This window comes from Halichoerus grypus, chromosome 9 (genome assembly GCF_964656455.1).
Source record: "Halichoerus grypus chromosome 9, mHalGry1.hap1.1, whole genome shotgun sequence".
Lineage (NCBI taxonomy): Eukaryota > Metazoa > Chordata > Mammalia > Carnivora > Phocidae > Halichoerus > Halichoerus grypus.
In genome coordinates, this window is record NC_135720.1 from 128473587 (window position 1) to 128494028 (window position 20442).

At 44.2% G+C, this 20442-nt stretch overlaps 1 protein-coding gene and 1 long non-coding RNA gene across 5 annotated transcripts in view; one reads left to right on the forward strand and one right to left on the reverse strand.

Annotated features, from left to right (window-relative positions):
- Positions 1–20442, forward strand: part of GCNT2 (glucosaminyl (N-acetyl) transferase 2 (I blood group)) — an 88483-nt gene that overhangs the window by 30540 nt on the left and 37501 nt on the right. The gene's annotated exons all lie outside the window — the stretch shown is intronic.
- On the reverse strand, positions 18571–20227 carry LOC118522223 (uncharacterized). Its single transcript, XR_004910535.2, has 2 exons — positions 20108–20227; positions 18571–18935 (listed from the first exon to the last, which is right to left on the reverse strand). It is a non-coding gene; the product is annotated as an uncharacterized LOC118522223 (long non-coding RNA).

Consider the following 20442-nt stretch of genomic DNA (forward strand, 5'->3'; position numbering starts at 1 on the left):
ATTTCTTCTGAAGGAAATCACATGCTTTGGACTCAATGAAAAATACAAAATGGATCTCTGATGAACTCAACAGCATTATTATAGCAAGAGAAAAGCAATCATTGTTCTGGTTTTGGGGGGCTGCCAACTTGGAAACACTGGTCGGTGCTCTCAGGCTGCAGGGCAGAGCCTGCTGGGCGATAAACATGCCAACATTCTCTGGAAAATACCGTGTTTGGTCTGTGAATCCCAGGGCGACTGGCCTGGTGAATAGGGTTTGCTCTTACTGTGAGCTTTGGCTCTCCTGACCTCCCCTCTCTGTCTGGCCCCATCTTTTCACCTCTTGTCTGCTGTTCCATCATTGGCATATAATTTGGGAGCGTTAGGTACATCAAGGCTGATTTTCATATTTAAATATGTAGTCCCTTTCTATTCTCACTATTCCCTTTTGATTTATTAAAAGTCAGTACTATGTATGTGGTTCCTTACATATGGTTTGAGGTGAGGGCATTTCGTTAACTTAACAAAAGCCTGAATCATCACTTTTTAAAAGAAGAAAAATGTGGATTGGGGCTGGTGTTAAATGTCTGTGGTTACTGTGACAGGGGACGATCAGTCTTCTCAATGTCAAATCAATAGAAGAAAACCAAGGGAAAAAAGAATCTTTCACCTCCCTCCTTTTTCTTTTTCTTCCCCTTAGTCTCCTTCTCCTTTCCAGCCATAGTCAAATAGACAAGGTGGGAGACCAAGATGGTTATGTAGATAAGCCCAGGAGAGGAGACCATTTTTGCTATAGGTTTGTGGTGTGGTACGCTTGCTGGCTTCTGCCCTCTCGGAGTGACCCTATCACTCCATGTAAATCACATAACCTCTTGGAACCTCAAATCTCCCCAAATACCAAATGAGGGCCCAGGTAAGAAGACCCCCTTTGTCTCTACCTGTGCCTTTCCTTGCAGAAGACACATTGCCCAGCACCGTATAAACACCTGGCACTCAGCTATCAGGAATTTGTAGGAAGGTAGAAATCAATGTTGGTGAGTCGGGATTCTCAGTTGCCCATTAGCCTTGGCGAATGCATTCCATTTCCTTCAGAGGTGAGAGCTCCACCATGAGCAGCCCCCAGGGAGGAAGGCAAGCACAGCCCAGAATCAGTGATCCCTCAGGTCTGATTCTGCAAGGGATGCTTTTCAGGATAGCATGACATCTCCTGCGGCTTTGACTCCTTTCTTAGACGCTGGATGGCATCCTGGTTCAGGGAGAAAGCAGAAGGATATCCTGCTTGTAGGTGGGGTCTTCCTGAATTGCAAGTTATTTTTAAAAAAACCAAATCATCAAACGCTCTAGCCCATGTTGGGTGTCTTCATCTTCAAAGGCAATGTAAAATCCAGTCACACACTCAAGGAGCTCCCGGGTTTTAAGCTTGAGTATTCCTTGTGACTTAAGATTTAGTGTGTGAATCTGGTTCTTTGCTACCAGACAACTTCGAATGATACCAGCTCTTCTATTTTCAATGTCAGGTGAAAAGAGGAAAAGCCCTTCAGCAAGTACAGTGTTGACATCTTTTTTGCAAAATGTGCAAGTACAGATAGTGTTGCTCCTTTCCTCCCTCAAAAGTTCCTTCCTCTCTTCCCCCTACCATCCTCAATTAAAGTGGTTGTGTTAGAAAGACCATGCCAGGGCACCTCAGTTTCCCCAAATCACCCACCAAAGTAACAGGACCACGAAAATGGCTAGTTCCCTCTAATGAGATCACATCAGAAAACCAAGTGAAAATAGTTTAAAGTTGGTGAGACTCAGTGGAAAGTATATTCACAGAGGTAGCCCCGAATCACATAGCTTCACTGGCTTTTTTTTTTTCCCATGTTATCTTTCTATTGAGAAAATGATTTCTCTCTTGGTTTTCAACCCTTCGACTTTTTCCATTCTGCACTGGAATTAGAAATGGTATCGAAACAGGCCAGAAAGAGTCCCTTGGGGAAAAAGGCCCCAGTCTCTCATCCTTCTTCAGGAAGGGAGGCCAGACAGAGGGGGCTGTCATTCCACTCTGTGCGGCTCCTGCAGAGATAGACTATCTAGACCTCTCCCTTCTGGCCATATTCCCAGAGGAAACCCTCCAGGAGCGCAGATTTCAACACTTCTCTGACCGACACTACAGAGCACCAGGTTCTCCTAGCCATAGTCCAAAGACCATGTTCTCGAGCTTTTCTGGTTATTCCTATAGCTCTGTCTTTGGCCTCCCTGCCCCATGGTGGAGAGCCAGAGGCCATTTAGATTTTTGCTTTAAATCTTGTGAAATTGATCAGTATCTGCAGAAACAGCTGTTGGGCTTGTTTTTTACAGGTAGATTCCTGACCAAATTGTCCATCTTCAATGGAAAAGCAAAGCTGTTACTTTTTTTCCCAGCTATTTTTTTTTAACCCCCCTCACTGTGTAAGTTTGTTCTTTTGAATTGTTGCTCAAGCATTACTCTGACCTTTCTCATGCCATGAGCTTTTTCTTCCATAAGAATGTTTTCATTTGCCTCTCTTCCTTTTTCCATTTTGTATACGTTTTTTTTTTTCGGAGCCCTACTTCAAATAAATTATCTCAACCTCAGAAGTGACTGCATGATCACATTTCCGCATTTTTCAAATCTAAAAATAGCATGTTTCCTACTTCGATTTATTTTGCTTCTTTAACTTCGAGTTTTATTTATATGTGCACATTCTTTGGGAGTGTGCTCTGACTCTTTAAGTGGCAAATGGCAGAAACACAACTCAAAGTTCCTGAAATAGACACCAGAACCCACTGGGTCACAGAAATGAGATGCTCAAAAGGCTCCAAATAAAGCTGGATCGAGAGTGGAAACAATATATTCAGGACTCGTTCTTGCCAGGTGGTCTCTCTAGGAGGTGAAAAACTGTTTCTGTTTGCCCAGAGCTAAAGGGAGGTCCTAGGTATGGGACTCTCAGTGCTATCATCAGAAAAGTCCTGGCAAACTGGGACGAGCTGGTGACCTTCTCTCTCTCTCTGTGTTGGCCCCATTCAGGCAGGTTCTCCCCACATGGTGTCAGAAATGGCCAGAAGTAGCTCCGGGTATGTGGTTCTGACCCCTGGCACTCCTGGGGGACAAGAAAATCTTTTTCCTGAGAGTTCCAGCAACAGTGTAGGGGAGTCCTCATATTGGTCCTGCTTGGTCCAGATCCCTATCCCTAACCAAACTGGGGCGCAGGGGTGAAGAATGTTGACCAGCCTTTCTTCGGTCACTTTCCCAAGGGGGCAGACTATGGTGGAAGGTGGTTCCTTAGACCACAGCAAAATCGTTCCTTGTCCTGAGGGCAGGGTGTTAATGATTATCTCCACCTGGTATTAGAAGGGCAAGATTTAGCTGAGATCTAAAACTTTAAGCCCTTGAGCAATTGTAATTTGGAGAATACTAATTAAATTAGTTTTGTGGAAGTGGCATGATCTCAAGAAGCATATCCCTTCTGCCTCATAAAAACATATTTTTTTAAGATTTTATTTTTAAGTAAGCTCTACACCCAACGTGGGGCTCAAACCCACAACCCCGAGATCAAGAGTCACATGCTCAGGGCACCTGTGTGGCTCAGTCAGTTAAGCGTCTGCCTTCAGCTCAGGTCATGATCCCAGGGTCCTGGGATCGAGTCCTGCATCAGGACTGCTCAGCAGGGGGTCTGCTTCTCCTTCTGTCCCTCCCCAGCCCACTTGTGCTCTCCCTCTCTCTTTCTCTCTCTCTCAAAAATAAATAAATAAAATCTTTTAAAAATAATAAAAATAGGGGCGCCTGGTTGGCTCAGTCATTAAGCGTCTGCCTTCGGCTCAGGTCGTGATCCAAGGGTCCTGGGATCGAGCCCTGCATCGCGCTCCCCGCTTGGCCGGAAGCCTGCTTCTCCATCTCCCACTCCCCCTGCTTGTGTTCCCTCTCTCACTGTGTCTCTCTCTGTTAAATAAATAAATAAAATCTTTAAAAAATAATAATAAAAATAAAAGAGTCACGTGCTCTACCAACTGAGCCAGCCAGGCACCCCCATAAAAACATTTTTAATAACATTCCTTTGTTATGGTTGGAGAGTACTTATTTTGCAAAAGTACTTACACATAATCTTTAATCCTTATAAGATCCCTATAAAAGGACTACCATTCCCATTTTGCAGATGAGAAACTTGAAGACTAAAATATGTGACTTGTCCAAAGATAAATACCTCATATACCTAGCAAGAAGTAAGAATAAAAAGAAACATCTAGAAGGAGAGGGGAGACTTGTGTTATACATTTAGATTAAAATGTACCTAGTTTGATGAATTCTTCATTTAATTATTGTAAAAAGTGCAAGTGTTCCAAAGACAAAACTTGGCTCATTGTAGGTCTTGTTAAGTTTGTGGAATGGTTAGGGGCACCTGGGTGGCTCAGTCGTTAAGCGTCTGCCTTCGGCTCGGGTCATGATCCCAGGGTCCTGGGATCGAGCTCCGCATCGGGCTCCCTGCTCAGCAGGAAGCCTGCTTCTCCCTCTCCCACTCCCCCTGCTTGTGTTCCCTCTCTCGCTGTGTCTCTCTCTATCAAATAAATAAATAAATAATCTTTTTAAAAAAAAAAAGTTTGTGGAATAGTTAGATGGCTGGACCCTCACCCAAGAGTGTTCTCTCTTGTTCCTTATGTCATCTGGATAGTTAGCCCATTTTCCTGGAACTTGGGCTTTTTCCTGTGAGTGGGAGGTACAGGAAAAACGAGGGGACTGTTTACTGTACATCTGCCAATGGGTCTGCCTTATCTTAGTTTAATCTTCACAAGAATCTTGTCCGGTCAGTACTTAAACCCACATTTTACCAACGAGAAGATGGAATCGGAACAGTTGAGTAATGTGCCTTGCTCCAAAAGTAGAAGGCACAGCGAAGGAGAGAATGGGTACAACGAGAACATCAAATCCTGCACACTCAGACCTCAGCCTACACCCTCACCTTTGTGTGCCCTTGAATCCCACACGGTCCTCTCTTAGCTCTGCCCCACAGGCTGGATTCCCACTCTCTCGCTCTCTCACTGCCCCATCCCTGTGGATCTGGCTTTCCCTGGAGCTTGGATTCCAAGACTTGGAGAGACCCAGGTTGGAATCCTAGTTCCTCCATCCCCAGCCACGTGGCCCGACACTTAATAAAAAAGCACCAGCTTCGAGTAATAGAGCAAAGGTATTGAAAGCATGTAGCCAGACTGCCCGGCTCTGGATCCCTGCTTTGCCATTTACAAGTTGTGTGACCTCGGACAGGTTACCTGCCATCTATAAGATAGGGAAAATAATAACATTTATATCAAATATATGAGGCTTAAATGAACTGGACTAGTGCCCAGCCCCTGTTTAAGTGTTAATTTTTATTATTTTTCTTGTTGTCTTCACCTATAAAATGCATATTCACTTAATAAATATTTATTGAGCACCTAGGTACCATGCTAGGTATGGGGATATCGTAGCGAGTGAGACAAAGAAGGCCCCTGGCCTTGTGGAGTGTATGTTCTAGATGGGGAACATAGATAAGAATAAGCAGACAGATAAGATAATTAGAGATTATGGTAAGTGCTGTGAAGGAAAGACAGGCTGATCCAGAAAGGGACCCGCTTCAAAATGGGGTGGGTCAGGGAAGCCTTCTTGGAGAGAGGAGCACATGAGCTGTTCCTCCTAAATGAGAACGAGCCAGCCATGCCCTTGAGAAAAAGGTGCCAGGTGGAGGGGCGGGGCTTGCAAAGGTCCCAGGGGAGCAGGACGGTGAGGGTTGGAGCTGGGATGAGGTGGGCAAGGCCCTCGTAGGACGGCCACGGGGATGACACGAGCCAGCAACACCAGCTGCTGCTGTATGCGGATTTTCTCCTGCACAGGGGTGGGCACCCCTAACCCTTGCATTGTTCAACGGTCAACTGTGTTTTCTCTGACTCCATTCTCACCTGCTTTAACCCATTCTCCATAGTGGCAGGATGACCTTTATAAAAATTGATCATGCAGTCATCTCTCTCCTTGACGACCTTCAGTGCATCCTCATCACCTCCAAAATAACATCCCAGCCCTTCACTGGGCACAGGGCACTCTTAGCCTTTCTAGCACCTTTTCTTGCTACACACCGCATCCCATACTGTAATCCAGCTCTACTGGAGGACTTGTGAGTCCCAAATGTGCCACTCCCACCCTCCCTGCCTTGACTCATGCCAGTCCCCCTGACAGGACGCTCTGGACTTTTCCTCCCTCTCCCTCATTTGACTGACATATGCCTTTCTTTTAAGATTCAGCTTATAGTCACTCTCTAAAAAGACTTTCGTAATTCCCACTCCTGTGGACTCACTTCTCCTGTATCATACTGTACTATTAATAGTCTTGGAATGCTGTGTTTGTGTTCCCAGTGGCCTTCTAGACTGAGCTTCAAAGGTAGAAACTGCACCTGCTAATTTTTGTTTTCTTTATACCTAGCACAATCCCTGGTACATGAGCAATGCTCAATACAATGGAGTCTCAACTTACATTCATTTAACTTGCATAAACTCAACTGTATTCACACATACACACAAACACACACACACATGCGAGTGCGTGCATGCACATACAATGTGTAAATTTGGCCATCCCACCCTGCCCTCCATTCTACCCAGTTTGTCTGGAGAGTGAACATGAGGTGGATTCTGCTTATTCCCATGATGGGCCTTGGTTCCCATGGCTCCCTAATGTTAAAGATACTGTGTATATCTCATAAGATAGCTCCTCAACTAGAGCCAACTTCTTCATCTGGTGCTTGTTAGAAGAAACCACCATCTGGACCAAGATTAAAGGGAAAATCGGTCATGTTAGAATTATGGAGACTCCCTGTCATCTTAATGTGGCACATTCCCAAGGGATTTCTCCAGAGGAATTTTGACTGTATGTTGTTTCCCCTTTATACACTGACCTGGCAACCTAAACTCCCTGTAGGATGCATATCTTTCTCTCAATACGTCTTGAATTTATTGAACGGCTAGTAATCAGCAAACTCAGAACATGAATTCAGATTGTTTTGGGGCTAATCCAGTGTTCTCTGTCCTCCCGACAGTGAATGTATAGAATCATTCTTCTCTAGAAGTCATTTTTAGGGGCACCTGGGTCGCTCAGTCGGTTAGCGTCTGCCTTCAGCTCAGGTCATGATCCCAGGGTCCTGGGATCAAGTCGAGTGTCAGGCTCCTTGCTCAGCAGGGACTCTGCTTCTCCCTCTCCCTCTGTCCCTCCCCCCGCTACCCCGCTCCCCCACTGGCTCGTGCTCTCTCTCGCTCTCTCACTCAAATAAAATAAATAAATAATAAAAATCATTTTTACTTAGAAAGGCAGATAGGGTAAGAGCGGCAAAGAGATAATTATCAAAGACTAAAGCCAGTAGTCTTTGAACAATACTTTGTCATGGAAATTTTTTTTCTTGAGGACTATCTAGTTTTATTTATTGATTTATTTTTAATTTGTTACATACTTGAAGAGGTACATTATCTTTTTTTTTTAAGATTTTATTTTTTATTTATTTATTTGAAGAGAGAGACACAGCGAGAGAGGGAACACAAGCAGGGGGAGTGGAAGAGGGAGAAGCAGGCTTCCCGCCGAGCAGGGAGCCCGATGCGGGGCTCGATCCCAGGACCCTGGGATCATGACCTGAGCCGAAGGCAGACGCCCAACGACTGAGCCACCCAGGCGCCCCTATCTTTTTAAGTTTTATTTAAATTCCAGTTAGTTAACATACAGTATAATATTAGTTTCAGGTGTGCAATATAGTCATTCAACACTTCCATACATCACCTGGTGCTCATCACAAGTGCCCTCCTTAATCCCCTTCACCTGTTTCACCCATCCCTCCCCCCTCCACCCCATTCCCTCCCTTAACCATCTGTTTGTTCTCTAGAGTTAAGAGTCTGTTTCTTGGTTTGCCTCTCTCTCTCTCTTTTTTTTCCCTTTGCTCATTTGTTTTGTTTCTTAATTCCACCTATGAATGAAATCATATGGTATTTGTCTTTCTCTGACTTATTTCTCTTAACTCTAACTCCATCCATGCCATTGCAAATGGTAAGATTTTTTTTTTCTTTTTATAGCTGAGTAATATTCCATCATATATAGATACTACCTCTTCTTTATCCATGCATCCGTCAGTGGACACTTTGGCTATTTCCATACTTTAGCTATTGTAGATTATGCTGCTATAAACATCGGGGTGCATGTACCCTTTGAATTAGTATTTTTGTATTCTTTGGGTAAATACCTAGCAGTGCAATTGCTGGATCATAGGGTAGTTCTATTTTTAACTTTTTCAGCTATGATTCAGTAAAAGCTCTCATGTTGCCAAATGTGTTAAAGGGCATTGCTTTTATAATCCCTCTTTGAGAAACTTGTATTTAAATGGATAATTTTGTTCTTTTCTTACTCTTGGTTACCGACTATTGAGTTGAGACTTCGTTAATAGTTGATTTTAGAGTCACTATTCTCAGAGAAATTCAGAATTAGGGAAATTTGAATTTTCAATAAGCGTCCCCCTGGGGTCTTTCCTCAGCTTGCTTTTTTGGCTCTTAATGTTCTCTCTCCCTTGGTGATTCTAATTTATGTCTGCAGCTCATCACTGCTTGGGTACTGATGAATCATAATCCTGCATCGTGCCCCCCAGGCCTTCCCAGACATTTCCGCCTATCTATTGGCTATCTCTTCCTGAGGCTCCCACTGACATGCTCCCCCTTCCACCTCCCTACTCCCCACAAACCCACTTCTCGAGAATCTCTGTGACTGCCACCTCCATTCTCTCCTGCTAGCCAATGGCTTTCCACCCCATATCTAATCAGCACATTCTGTACATTCTGTCTGGGATGGTTTCTAGCGAGTATCACCCGCCTGTTCCCATCGCTAGCACTATAACCCCAGCCCATCACGCCACTCTAATAAGTCGTTAGACCCGTCCAAGTGCACTCTCTAGCCCAGGTCTCTCTCTTCAAACCATTCTAACACTCTTGACATATTTTTCTCATGAAGGCATGGCTCTAAGAATAACTTCTCAATCCCAAGTGCTTTAAGGAGTTCCTGCAGCTTATTAAATTACTCTGTACAGACATCTCAATGTGGCATGTTGCCTATCAGCATATTCCTAGTAACTCTCACCTCATTGTCAGTTCCCACTGCTGCTTTCCCAGAAAAACCACCGTGCCTTGTGTTCCTGCCTTTGGCATTTTTCTTCTTCAGGTCATTCTCTCTACATGGGCCATTCTCCTCCATCTCTCACATTTAAATAATGGTTTTAATATGACCGCATTCAATGGCTTTCATTTAGGAAGCTTCCCCTGATTCTTTTTTTCAATTATACACTTTGTAAACCTTTGTCATAACTCTTTCATGTCATTCTGTAATCTTCTCTACATTTTGAATGTGACTATCATATTACCCTGACTGAACTATCTAATCTCTTTTTGGGTCTTTTATATTTTTGGCAGCCCAACATAGTGAGCATCCAGTGGGATAAGAATAGTTACTGAATTGATTTAAAAGGAAATAATTTTTTATTCAGGTATAATTGTCATGCAGTGTTATATTAGTTTCAGGTGTACAATATAATGATTTAACAATTCTATACATTGCTCAGTGTTCATCAAGATAAGTGTACTCTTAATCCCCTTGATCTATTAACATTCCCCCTTCCCCCCAAACCTTCCCTCTGGCAACCACCAGTTTGTTCTCTGTATTTAAGAGTCTGGGTTTTTGTTTGTCTCTGTTTTCTTTGTACTTTTTTTTTTCTCCTTAAATTCCACTTGTGAGTGAAATCCTGTGGTATTTGTCTTTCTCTGGCTGACTTATTTCACTTAGATTTATACCCTGTAGGTCCATCCATATTGTCACAAATGGCAAGATTTCACTCTTTCTTGTGGCTGAGTAATATCCCATTGTATATATATAACACATCTTTATCCATTCATCTATAGATGGACACTTGGATTGCGTCTGTATCTTGGTTATTGTAAATAATGCTGGAATAAACATAAGGGTGCATATGTCTTTCTTTTCAAATTAGTGGTTTTTTTTCTTTGGGTAAATACCCAGTGTGGAATTACTGGATCGTATGGAAGTCTATTTTTAATTTTTTGAGGCTCCTCCATACTGTTTTCCACAGTGGCTGCACCAGCTTGCATTCCCACCGACAGTGCACGAGGGTTCCCTTTCTCCACATCCTCACCAACACTTGTTATTTCTTATGTTTTTTATTTTAGCCATTCTGATGGGTCTGAGGTGATATCTCATTGTGGTTTTGATTTGCATTTCCCTGATGATGAGTGATGTTGGGCATCTTTTCATGTGTCTATTGTTCATCTGTATTTTTTCTTTGGAAAAATGTCTGTTCAGGTCCTCTGCCCATTTTTTAATCAGATAGGATTTTTTGGTGATGAGTTTATGTGTTCTTTGTATACTTTGGATATTAACCCTTATCAGATATATCATTTGCAATTATCTTCTCCCTTTCAGTAGGTTGTCTTTTGCTGCTTTCCTGCACTGTGCAAAATTATTTTGGTGTAGTCCCAGTTATTTAATTTTGTTTTTGTTTCTCATTTGAAGAGACATAGCTAGAAAAAATGTTTCTACAGCTGATGTCAAAGAAATATGTTTTATTCTAGGAATTTTACCATTTCAGGCCTCACATATAGGTCTTTAATCCATTTTGAGTTTATTTTTGTATATGGTGTAAGAAAGCCAATTTCATTCTTCTGCATGTAGCTGTCCAGTTTTCCCAACACCACTTGTTGTAGAGACTACCTTTTCCCCCGTTGTATATTATTGCCTCCTTAGTCATGGATTAATTGACCATATAAGTGTGGGTTTATTTCTGGACACTCTACTCTGTTCCATTGATCTATGTGTCTATTTTTGTGCCAGTACCATACTGTTTTGGTTACTGTAGCTTTGTAGTATATCTTGAAATCCAGGATTGTGATAATTCCAGTGTTGTTCTTTCGAAATAGAAATAATTTTTAATATGCCACTCAGCCCTGCTGCTCAGTCAGCTGCAAATCATCATCCCCTCCACCCCCACCCCCATCATCACACACACACACACACACACACACACACACACACACAACCTAGATTACTTTGCAACGTTCTGAGGGATCAACTTAAGACAGCATTTTCTAGCCATGTTCAGTCTTTCTGGGACATTTCCTGAAGTCCTTTCTGCTCCTGGTAAACAGCAATGGGACTGGTCTCTCTCCTTCAGTTTTTCCAAAGCATCTTGCTCACCTTGGGAATGCTTCCCAATGCCAAGCTTATTTTGGGAGCAGTATGGGTTCAAGCCAGACTATGCTTCAATCTGAGGTCTCCATCTTTGAGTTTACCAAACCGCTGCCTTATTCTGCACCAAAGAAGTAAAAAGAACAGCCCAACAGTAGAGGCCCCTGGGTTTTCATAAAGCTGCTTTTTTAAAAAAGATTTATTTATTTATTTGAGAGAGAGAGAGAGCATGCAGTGGGGAGGGGCAGAGAGAGTCTTAAGCAGACTCCCAGCTGAGTGGGGAGCCCAGTGCAGGGCTCAATCCCTAGACCCTGGGATCACAACCTGAGCCGAACCAAGAGTTGAACATTCAACCAACTGTGCCACCCAGGCACCCCATAAGGCTGCTTCTTTGATGGAAAAAAAGCCTCATCAGTTGGTTAGGGAAATGACCTTGTTAAGATCTTGGGTGATTTTTTTTTTTTTCTCTGAAACTCAGAGTAGACAATTTGCAATCTTAGAAAATTACATCCAAAGCAGTAGATGTATTAGTTACTTTCCTAACTAACCATTTCTTAGTGTGGTTTCTCAATGCCAGAGCTGTTTACAAGCCTGTCTTTCTCTCATCCTCCGACCTGCAGAGTATTTGACATTCTTTCTTGAGATGTTTCTGGACAAAACCATGAGTGTCAGGTTTTCCCCAAAATATATTGATCCCGTATCTACGTCAGTGCCATGTTTTCAGAGAATAGATGGATGATATTGATTCCCTATAATCTTTCTTTTCAGCCAGATTTAAAAGATCAGAACTTAATTGTGAACATTTGGGGAGTAAAACTGCCATTTTTATATAGATTTATTTATTTTAAAGAGAGAGAGAGAGCATGAGTGCCCGTGTGCATGCGAGCAGGGGAGGAGCAGAGGGAGAGGGAGAGAGAGAATCTCCAGCAGACTCCCCACTGAGCACGGAGCCCCACTGAGTGAGGAGCCCAATGCGGGGCTTGATCTCATGACCCTGAGATCATGACCTGAGCTGAAATCAAGAGTCAGATGCTTCACTAACTGAGCCACCCAGGTGCCCCTGGTATTTTTTTTTTTTAACCTTTCTTTTCTTTTCTTTTTTTTTTGAGAGAGAGAGAGAGGGAGGGAGAGGAGGGGCAGAGGGGAAGAGAATCTTAATCAGGCTCCACGCCCAGCACGGGGCAGGGTGGGGGGCCTTGATCTCACATCCTTGAGATCATGACCTGAGCTGAAATCAAAAGTCAGAGGCTTAACCGACTGAACCACCCAGATGCCCCACACACTGATCAGTTACTGAATACTCTAAGTAAATACCTCTCAGCTGTGAGTGGGTAGGACTGCTGGTGTCTAGGGTTACCAATTCATCCTGGTGTGCCCAGGACTTTCCCAGTTTTAACACTGAAAATCCTACATTCCCCAGAAATTTCTCCATCTTGGGCAAACTGGATAGATGGTTACCCTAAGCGCTGCCCCAGCACATTCCTACTCACTTCCCAATGCCCAGGTCATCTCAGGATCAAGATATTTATGTTCCATAGAACAGCACTGATCAATAAACTGGAAACAGGTTTAATCAAACCACTCAGTTATGCAGGTTCATCATACTGAAGACTGGTTGAAGGGTAGTGATTGAAACTGCACTATCAGTCACGAGGGCCCTAACCAAAGCGGACTGGGGCCAAGCCTACTCTATTTATAACAATTTTTCCATTGTTTTTGAGGAGAGAGGATAGAGTTTAAGGAAGTCGTTTAAAAGGATAAATCGGTACACATAAAATCTGAATCTAAAACCACTTTAACCAGTGGGAGAAATCAAATGCAAAGATCTTCAATGAAGTGCAAACACGGGACATATCTTGGAGAAAAATTTGTTCCAGCATTTTAACGTCTAGGAAAGAAGAAGTGTCTGCTTTTTGGGATTGATCCAAGCCCTTTGCCCTAATAAACTGTCTAAACTCAAGTTAATGACAGGTTCTGTGGGAAAGATGTTAGTAGGAGAGTGGATTGAATAAACTGAACACGAGTCAAGAATTTAATAGGGCTATTAAAAGTAGAAGTTGGAGGGAGCCACTGCTTATCTCTATTTTAAGACGGTTTTGCTTCCACTTATTTGAAAATGTTCAAAAGATAAGGAGTATCTTCAAGATACAGTTCTCTGGCAGCTGCTGAATGATAAAATACTGTCTCTTAGAATCTCCAACAGACACCCTGCTGAGTGCAGATCCCGACACAGGGCTCAATCCCATGACCCTAGGATCATGACCTGAGCCAAAACCGAAGAGTGGAATGCTCAACTGACTGAGCCACCTAAGTACCCCAGTGAATATATCTTAAAAAAAAAAAAAGTGGAGATGCTTGCTTCAAGCCCTCTTCCAGTACAATTAATGATTGTAAATTAGCCATCGCCTTGCTGAGTAATGCTATCTGTTGGTAAAAGGTTTATGGTTTATTTAATAAATGAAACTGCCAAATTAAAAAAAAAATACTGTCTCTTAATAGAAATACCATCCCCTTGCAATATCAGTTCGATGATCAAAAATACGGAGATGGAGGAGTTTGGAGGTAGTTGGTGTCAGAAAGGTGGCAGAAGACTATCCCAGATCTGGACAGATCTTGGACATGCAAGTTCTCTTCATGAATCTGCAATCTTTTTTTTCTCAAAGGAGACATTTAGAAAAGTTGCATAGAAAGACAGTCACCTATTCTGTTCTTGAAAGTTAACAGAATATAACCAAAGATAAAAATTTTTGTTTGTGCTTTGTGTTTGGTTTTTACTTTTGTTTTTGTGTGGGCAATTAGAATTAAATCTGGGCAGTTCACCCCAGAAGGGAGAGAACTTTGCTACCCGAAGAATACTACTTCTAGGGAAATAGGAAAAGGAGTGGGACCCCAGAAGAATGAGGTTGTGCTGTGTGGCATAGCAGGTGGAGAAAATGCAGAAGAAGCCTTCTTAGCCAGATTTACTTTCCACCACTTGGATAGACTACTCCTTTTTTAAAAATTGGGAAACTAAGGTAAAGTGATCCCAAGAGACTTTTTCAGGGTCATGTAGGAAACAGTAGAGCCTTCGATTTTTTTTTTTTTTTTAAGATTTATTTATGTATTTTAGAGAGAGAGCACAAGTGGAAGGGGCAGAGGGAGAGAGAATCACAAGCAGATTCCACACTGAGCGTGGAGCCCGATGCCGGGCTCGATTTCACGACCCTGAGATCATGACCTGAGCCGAAACCAAGAGTCTGTTGCTTAACCGACTGGACGACCCAGCCACACCTCCCCCCAGCAGAGCCTTGTTGAAACCCTGCTCCAAAGCCTCAGTCTTCCCCACTGTGCTGTGTATTTGTCTCTATCATAACCTTTTTATGGGGTTGTATTTGTCTCTATTATAACCTTTTTGTGGGGTCCACCAGCAGGCTGGCACTCTGAAGAGGTAACCATTTGGATGTGGTTTGAAAAAAGAGTCTGAAGGGGCTGCAGTTGGGAATGAAGAGTAGTTGCCCCACCCTGAGGCAGGGGGACAGGGCAGAAGGGGCCAATGCCACCCATGATAACAGTGGCCTTGAGAGCTCCTGCCTATCCTTCGGGATCTTTTAGGTGGCAGAATGACCTCTCAAGCACAGCTGTTCTGCTTCACTAAACGTAGCTAGGAAGGCAGATGGGGCAGGTAGTTTCCTAGGTGAGCCAAGTTTGCCATCAGAGAGATGCCTGAAGATGTGTTGAGTCATTCTTCGGTGCAAGGCATCGTTCTAAGCTCTTTTTATGTCCCGACCTATTTAAATCTCTTTAGAACCCAGGGCTCCTGGGCGGCTCAGTCGGTTAAGCAACTGCCTTTGGCTCAGGTCATGATCCCAGGGTCCTGGGATGGAGCCCTGCATCGAGGCCCCGCTTTGGGCTCCTTGCTCCGTGGGGAGCCGGCTTCTCCTACTCCCTCTGCCGCTCCCCCTGCTTGTGCACGCGCACTCTCTCTCTCTATCAAATAAATAAATAAAATCTTAAAATAGATAAATAAATAAATAAGTCTCTTTAAAACCCTATGAGGTCAGTCTTCTTAGCACCTCCCTTTTCTAGAAAAAGAAGGACACTGAGGCATATAATCCAGTGCCCTGCACTCCAGCCCAGACGGTGTGTGTAGGGGCCTCCATGCGGGTCTAAGGATGACCAACATCACTATTTGCCCTCATTTCACATTCCTTTATCTGCAAAGATACAGAAATTCTAGGTGATGGCAAAGACTCCAATACTGCAAAATGTGGGCCTGGAGGATCACGATTGCAATCTAGAACAGAGATCAGCAAACTACAGACAGCCCCTGGGCTAAATCTGGCCCGTTCCTGTACTGTCCACAAACTAAGAGTGACTTTACATTTTTAAATGGTTGGGGAAGGGCGCCTGGGTGGCTCAGTTGGTTAAGCGACTGCCTTCGGCTCAGGTCATGATCCTGGAGTCCCGGCATCGAGTCCCGCATCGGGCTCCCTGCTGGGTGGGGGGTCTGCTTCTCCCTCTGACCCTCCCCCCTCTCATGTGCTCTCTCTCATTCTCTCTCTCTCAAATAAATAAATAAAATCTTTAAAAAAAATAAAAAAATAAAAAATAAATGGTTGGGGAAAAAAATCAAAAGAAGACGATTTGGTGTCATGGAAATTACATGAACTTGAGCTGTCAGTATCCATAAATTAAGATTTAGCAAGACACAGGCAATATGGTTATGGCTACTTTCATGCTGTGGTAACAGCACTCAGTGGTTGCATCAGAGACCAAAAGTCCCACAAGCCTAAAATATTTACTACGTGGCCCTTTATAAAAGAAATGCTGATGCCTGATAGAGGATCATGTGGTCAACATAATTGCCTAATATTTTCAGGGAAAAATTTTTGTCATAATTGTGAGTTTATTAACCAAAAGCCTCCCCTTTTGTGTAGAAAAAGATTTATTAAAAAAAGATTCTGAATAAACATATTTCACAAAAGACTTTTTTTTTTTTTAAGATTTTATTTATTTGAGAGAGAGAGAGAGAAAGCTCAAGCAGAGGGAGTGACAGAGGGAGAGGGAGAAGCAGACTCCCCGCTGAGCAGGGAGACCGATGCGGGGCTCGATCCCAGGATCCTGTGATCATGACCTGAGCCGAAGGCAGACGCTTAACCCACTGAGCCACCCAGGTGCCCCCACAAATGACTTTTTAAATAGCATCTGCAGCATGTATGCATAAGATATAGAAATACATTTATATTTCTATTTGCTAGATGTTAGTACTCTGCTTGTTTTCAAAGAAAGTCTGGTTTGCCCAATGTTTGCAGTGATCTTTACGGTTGTCAAGCCCTTGCATGGTGACATTAACTTATTTGATAATTTACAAATACTGGAGGTCCTGATCGACAGTAATAAAATAGTCACCGAGCTGTATGAATGCCAGCCATTCTTTTATTGAATGATCGTGCACTGCTCTGCTCCTGGAGTTTTTCTGGAACCTACTTCATCCTCTGTCTGCCACCTCTTGACGAGGGTGCCCCGTTCCCCAGTGCTACGTCCCTCTTTTAATCTGTGACTTCTTATCTGTTCAGTTCCGAGTCAGTTTGTTACGATTGTGTCTAAACAAAGAGTCCAGAGGCTAAGTCTCAAGGGGGATTCAAAGTACATGACCTTTAATGCTTAAAGCAAAGATGATAAACTGGCATCTTTAGGGCCAAATGCAGTCTTTGGGGGTGCATATGCATGCATGCACTTGTGTCTTACAAAATGTGTTAGTGACTTGGTAACATTTAAAGAGTTTGGGATTTATATATATATATATATATAAAATTCAGCTTTCTCACTTCTCTTAAAATATCTGAAGAGTTGGCAGCACTGGCCCTATGACCAGCATGGCATTAATAGCTGGCGCTGAGCTGGAGCTGCTGCTTGCTTTAGGTGGGACCCAGGCTCTTCGCTGCAGTCCCCACCCTCCCCTCACCCTCAAGGTATCCATGACACCTTGGCCAAGTGTTCGCTGCCACTCGTGAACTTACTAGCCCTGTCTTTCCCTTCCTCCACCAGCTTCACTTCCTTTTTTCATTTACGGTCCTCTGTACGTTCCAGTGTGTGAGTCCAGTCCGCGGCGTTGTGATCGTTGTTTTGGTTGCTGGGAGATCTTGTTTACTTTCTGGATCTCCCGTGCAGCCAAAGTCTTTCGGGTTGTCAGACTGACAGCCAATGGTGTACCCTTGGCAGAGTTGAGGGGGCCCATCAAAAAGCATCACCTTGATTCTGTAGCGATAATTAAACTGGGAGGAGCGATCTGAGGTCAAGGAGAACTATGAGCATGTGGGAAGGAGTCAGGCTCGGATTCCTCCCCTGCCCCTGTGACCACCGCACCAGCATTCGCGGTTACCTCTCGCGGCCCAGTTGCGGTGGACACAGAACTCCTAGAATGTTCATGAGAACTACGGGCCTGTGAGGGAAAAAAGATCCCACAGTGTTCTCAGAAAGCCCCCCAGAGCCTCGCCTTTTGCTTCCATGTTGAGCTGAGGGGATTATGCACAGTTAGCCGCTGTCCGGGTGCTGTCTCCTTGTTGGTGATGTTCAAGATTATCCTGGGACAGAGAGAGGCAGGGAGTGTGATACAAAATGTCCACATGACGACAGTGTTCAGTTTGTGAAGCCAGCTAGAGTGAACAGAGCAGAAATAACGTACTGGTTGGAAGTTGATAGCTTAGCCCGCCCAGTGATTTGCTAGAAGAAAATGCCTGTTCAGTTGCCCCAGATACTAAGCAAAACAAACCTACCCGCTGGGCTAAGTGCTTAGCAGGCATCCCATTTTCAAGTTAGGTTGTTCATCCAAAGCACTGTAAATAAGGCGGGACAGACTATAGAAGGGTTTCTGGGATACTGGTGTTTTGAACTGTAAATCACCTCACACCACTCCCCACCCCATTTGCAATCTGCTTTGACTAAATCATGATTAAAGATTTGTTGGGTTTGCTTTGGATGGGCATTCCAGCGGGGCTCCCTCTTGTGGGGCCAAGGCTCAAGGCAAAAAGAAGGAAGAACCCACAGAATCTGTGATGAGAGCCCCGTGCCTCCCCTCCCCCCTTTGGCTCTTTCCCTCCTGCTCTCCACAAGTCTGACCAAGGATGTATTTTTCAGAAAAGGGTGTGGCTCTAACTAGAATGAAGGGAAGTGAAGGCATCCAAACGGACAATTCAGTTCCTCCCTTCCCATAGCCGTATTTCTACTTTTTGTCTGGGCCAAAGGGGGCTAGCGATGGGGAAGAAAAAGAATGGGATTTAACCTCCCCTCGTGTTCAGTGGGAATAAATCAACCCAGTGGAAATGTTTCTCTTTTCCATTACTAAGAACAGAAGTCAAAATATCAGTTCATTCACACGGTAAGAAATGTTGGATATTTTTCAAAAGAGAAATGACAACAGTAACTGGTAATGCGTATTGAACACGTGATCGTATACCCAAACCCTCAACAAGAGTCATCTCATTTACTGTTCTTCACAACCGCGAGAAATGGGAACCGCTGTGATTTTTCCATCTCACAGAGGAAGAACTGGGGCTAAGAGAGGTTAAGTAACTTCAGCCTGGTCTCTCAGCTGGTCACTGACCAGAGGCGATTTGAAGCCAAATAGACCGGCTTCAGTATCTGGACAAGGGAGCTGCAGAGTGAAGGTTTCTGGCTTCAGTCCAGCTGAATGACTTTGGAAAAAAAATATTCTTCTTGCCTTCCATTTCCTCATCTGTAAAATAAAGGGTCGTATTAGATGATCTTTGAGTCTGTTTCCAAATCAATACCCGTCACCTCCAGGCCACTGTTGTCATTCATTAGCTCCGTGGATTATAGTAAGCTAAGGGGGGTGTGGGATAGGAAGGGGGGCAGGGAGATTGCCGCGTTATACACCAAACACTTTCCTAACGGAGACAACTGCTCCAATGGCCACACGGTGCCCAGACAGGTAGGAAGGTTGGGTGACTGCAGGCTGAGAGGGGGGCAGGCCACTTTTAGCTACCACTGTGGCTGCCACAATTGATTTTTTTTTTTAGCTGGACGAGTTACTTTCCCCCAGAAGCATCCTTACCACCCTCCTAAGTCTACAGCGCACTCCACATTTGCTGAGTGCTCCAGGCACCTGCACAGGTGAGCTATGACGACCGCTCTGTAATGTGACCAGACCTGCTGGGCGTCCAGTCCTGCCTCCCCTGAATTACACTGACTGGTACTTCCAGGAATTTTGCAGCAGCCCTGAAGCCTTTGTTCTTTCTTCAGAGTAAGGAAGTGGGAGAGAGGGGGCTGGGTGGGAAAGAGACTTCTTTGATTTGTATGAAATGACCTCAGATCGGAAGATGTCAGACTTTTCCAAAGACCAGTGGCAAGTGACTCCACATATTGTAGATACTGCCATGTCAGGAGTTCAAGATATCTAAAGCTCTGTGTGAAAATGGGAACCAACTTTCTGGGAGCAATGACTATCACCTTTCCCTCTCGCGTGCAAACGAAAGTGTGTTTCTTTCATTTATGTCATCCACACCGACCCTTTAATGTTACAAGTCACTGCTAGGTTCCTTCTGCCCTCATCCCATGCCCCAAGAGTGTAATTCTTTTTTCCTCTCTTCCCATACATAGCCTACACAAACATGTATATGCTATGTAACACCACTGGAAACGGATTTAACCCAGCTCGCCACAGACTCTTTGGCCGTTGATAATCTTTTACCTACGCCCATTACAAGTGCATTTTTTTTTTCTTCTCTGTGTCTGTGTGCCCAGAGGTAGAAATAACACTGAAATGCAAAAGAGGGGCAGAGAAACGGGAAGACGAATAAAGCCGAGGGGCAGAAGTCCTAAATGTTGTGGTTTGCAAGGCGGGCTGGCAGCTTGCTGGGGCGAAGCAGAAAAAGTAGAAGCACTTACTCTAAAAGGCGAGGAGGAGAGAGCTGCAGAAGAGCCGGGAGATCAAATCCAAGTTGATGGGAAGGAAGGGGGGCGGGGTGAGGCGAGGGAAACTCAGCCCCAGTGAAAAGGACCCGTCAGTCCTTTCCAGAACGTAATTTGCTAAGATCCGCCACTTGCATTTCGTATGCATATGAGGAGGGTTTCCCGGAAGCGGGGCTGGGCTGAGCGCCGCGCTGCAGGCTGCTCGGGATTCAGCACCCGGGGTCCGAGAAGAGCGGTGCGAGCTAGGGCAGCATCTCTCGTCCGGCCCGCGCCACAGAGGATGGACGCCACGCTGGAGCGGACAATAAATG